The sequence below is a fragment of the Cryptotermes secundus genome, unplaced genomic scaffold (genome assembly GCF_002891405.2).
Source record: "Cryptotermes secundus unplaced genomic scaffold, Csec_1.0 scaffold239, whole genome shotgun sequence".
In the NCBI taxonomy this organism is placed as follows: domain Eukaryota; kingdom Metazoa; phylum Arthropoda; class Insecta; order Blattodea; family Kalotermitidae; genus Cryptotermes; species Cryptotermes secundus.
In genome coordinates, this window is record NW_019734314.1 from 896,488 (window position 1) to 900,270 (window position 3,783).

The following is a 3,783-nucleotide window of genomic DNA, read 5'->3' on the forward strand; positions in this document are numbered from 1 at the left end:
CAAAGAGTTGTAACTAATAAGAAGTGCACTCACTCAAGTTGGGGTAAGATTATCAATGGTGTTCTCCAGGGATCACTCTTAGGTCCCTTGTTGTTTTTGATATACATTAATGATCTGCCAAATATTATAAAGAGTAAATCAATACCTATTCTCTTCGCGGATGATACCCGTATTATTGTTAAGAACTCTAATCGTATTGAGTATGAAAATGAACTACATTTAATATTGAAAAATATAAATGAATGGTTTAAGGCTAACTTACTGACACTGAATCTCAATAAAATGTATTTTATGCATTTCTCAACCAAGAATAGTAATACAATGGCCATACCTATCATTTATAGTAACAGTCAAATTGCTACAACCCCTGATATTAGGTTCCTCGGTCTGATGACTGATAATACCCTATCATGGAAAGGACACATTGACTGGCTCATGTCCAAACTGGGTTCAGCTTTCTATACAGTGAGGGCTATTAAACCCTATATGTCATTAGAATCAATCAGATCAGTATATTTTTCATATTTTCATTCTATTATGACATATGGTCTGATTTTCTGGGGTAATTCATCCCTCGGCATCCATATCTTTAGACTACAGAAGAGGGTAATAAGAGTAATCACCAATTCTAGAAGTAGAGATTCTTGTAGGGAGTTGTTTAAGAGATTAAAGATTCTGCCCCTTTACTCACAGTACATTTTTTTGCATTTTGTTATTTGTGGTCAAAAACAAGGAACTATTTTTATCTAATTCTGAGATTCATACAATCAACACAAGACATAGTAATAACCTACATTATCCTTCATGTAACTTAACTGTCTTTCAAAAGGGAACATATTATTTTGGAATTAAAATTTTTAATAAACTTCCACCTAATATAAAAGAACAAGCTCATGCGATTAAAAAATTTAGGTCTGCTGTTAAAAAATTCCTATTTTTAAAGTCATTTTATTCATTGGACGAATATTTTAACTGCGACAACAATTAAAGTTTCGGATTTGTTACAGGTGGTAGCTGATAGCGCCTTATTGTTATAGATAATGGTTTTTGTTTCATGTTGTATATTATTAAATTTAACTGGTATGACATTACACAGCTGTGTTGCAGTATGTGATTTACTCATGTGGACTATTTCTATATCCATTGGTGTTAAACCATGTAAGGATTTATGGAATGCTGAATAAATGAATGAATGAATGAATGAAGTTCAGAGCAGTCACTTAAACTTTCAATCCATATTATTATTTCTAACAAACTGCTATGCAAAATATATTAAATACACTGATTTTTTAAATAAAATATATAGATAACTTCCTTTCCTTGTTCCCAGAATCCCATTTCACCCATGCTATAATTTCAGCTGGTTCAGGACTTTTACTTCAAACACAACTCACAACAATCCGTACAGTTCTGGTGTAATACTAAAAAAAATACACTACTAATCAAATATGAATTATATTCATTGCTCTTCTTGTAAAAAACGACAAGTGTAGCATATACAGACTATTGGTTGGTACTTACTGATAATTAAAATGTAAGCATGAATGTAAGAAAATTCACTCCATAATGACCAAGAGAAAACAAACATAAAAGCAGAATATCTATTCTTCCCCATGAAATATTGTACCTGCATACAGGTATTAAACATTCATTTTTGCATTACTTTTTCAAAAGACACTACCATGAAAATATATTAACAGTAGACATATTAAATATGTCATAGCAGTTATGTCATCTTCATTAAATAAAATATATAGAAATGTAGAATGTCAACCTTATATGAGACATTGAAATATCACTGCTGTCTACCAGAACCAATGCAATGATGACAAATACACATTCAGTATACATGCTATGAAGCTCACCACTGCCTGATGCTTTTACAAAATGCATCTCATAACCTCACTTTTGGCAACTCTGTTTAAAACTGAAACTACTTTCTGAATGCTACACATTCACATACCGTAGTTCTTACAGGTAGACCAAGAAATATTCAAATTCCACACATCTTACGGCCAAATACGTTGTAAAGCACTGTCAGGTACATATCAAATTAAAAACGAGTTAAAACAATATTCCAGTGGCACGTTATATTACTTAATAATAAGTGGTTATTTTGTCATTTCAAAACCATAAATTGTTCTCTAACTTCTCGTACCGTACTGCAACTATGATACGGAGCAAACAACAAATAACCTCTGCAATAAGATACTATCACAAATAACACGCAACAGTTTTCAAATAAGGGTAAGTCTAAATTTTTTTAATCAGACTGATTTTACGGCTGATGGAAATTCATCAAACCCAAGATATGTTTTCTTCCCAGTGAAGTTTTATGCATACAAATCATGTACACATCTGACATGCAAAACATTATCCGAGTGTTTACACTACGCTGCAAAATATTCAACAGTATCTACCATTTTGTTTGAATGATATGCTAGCCTAATTTACTAGCAAAAATCCATCACACAATAACTCTCGCCGACAGCAGGAACAAAAGCAAATTAGCCTCTGATACTCGAGCCGCTCGAGGCTCTGCTTCCTAAATCTCGCAGAATTTATCGAAAAATCTCTTTCAATGTGAGTAACTCACCACATTGCCAGCAGTGGCGGTAGTTTACAAGTTACTGGTGTTCAAATTCGTAATATCAGACACCAAAATTTATTTTCGTATTCCTTGTTTATAGACTCTGAAGGTATAAATTCATATTACCCATTTCAATAACACTTTTGAGGTACAAGAGAGCATTACATGAACAGACGGCAAAGCAAAATCCATGCTGTTATGGACTCGAATGTTCACAGAAGTCTTCTGGTATCTACATATAAGTCAGCCTGATACAGTTAAAGTTTCCGCGGAATTCCGAACAAGATCGGCAGCTGAATAATTACAGGGTTTGGTGTCGGAATCTGCTAGTAATAAATGCCAAGAAATAGAAATCAAAAAAGGAAATAAAAGCTTGATAAAATCAATACAAAACAAAGTACTAAGAGTGTTCCATCAGAATATAAGAGGACTGAGAAATAAATCAAATGAATTAATAAGCTTCATGCATTCAAGTCTCCCGCACATACTGTGCCTTACTGAACATCACATGAAGCAACTGGAATTATAACATTTTCACATAGAAAATTATAATTTGGGAGCTAGATATTGTAGACAAACGCTAGAGAAAGGAGGAGTGAGTATTTTTGTTCATAAAAACGTGAAATTTACTAAAATAAATTTATAAGATTATTGTAAAGATCAGGATCTAGAAGCCTGTGCTTTAAAGTTAGACTCTACATTTTCTGATATTTGTGTACTGACTTTATATAGAGCCCCATCTGGGAATTTTGATCAATTCTTAGATAGATTAGAAACCATCCTCAATGTACTGCATAGTCCAAAAGTTGAATTTCTAATTTGTGGTGACATAAATGTAAACTATCTCATCGATAGTAACAGGAAACTAAACTTAGATTCTTTGTTATTATCTTACAATCTCTCCAGTACTGTCAACTTTCCCACAAGAATTCAAAATAACTCTAGGTCAGCGATAGATAATATATTCATTGATAACTCAAAAATAAGAGACTTTACTGTAGGACCCTTTATAAATGGCTTGTCCGATCACGAGGCCCAACTCATAGAAACAAATAATATTAACCTTCAGCCCAATAATCAACAATATAAAACAGTAAGGAAAATCAACAAGCATATGATTGCAGATTTTGTCACAAAATTAAATAATGAATCTTGGGACACTATATGACAGCAGTGATATTGATTCTAAATTT

At 32.6% G+C, this 3,783-nt stretch overlaps 1 protein-coding gene across 5 annotated transcripts in view; it reads right to left on the bottom strand.

Annotated features, from left to right (window-relative positions):
- Positions 1-2,555, bottom strand: part of LOC111868529 (hamartin) — a 64,571-nt gene extending 62,016 nt beyond the window's left edge. For 3 of the 5 annotated variants that reach the window (XM_023859243.2, XM_023859242.2, XM_023859240.2), the window contains exon 1: positions 2,421-2,554. The gene's annotated coding sequence lies outside the window, so the exon portion shown is untranslated. Of the gene's footprint in view, positions 1-1,963; positions 2,099-2,420 lie in introns of those variants that run through there. The other 2 variants (XM_023859241.2, XM_033753081.1) reach the window with 2 other exon arrangements.
- Between the last annotated feature and the right edge of the window lie 1,228 nt (positions 2,556-3,783).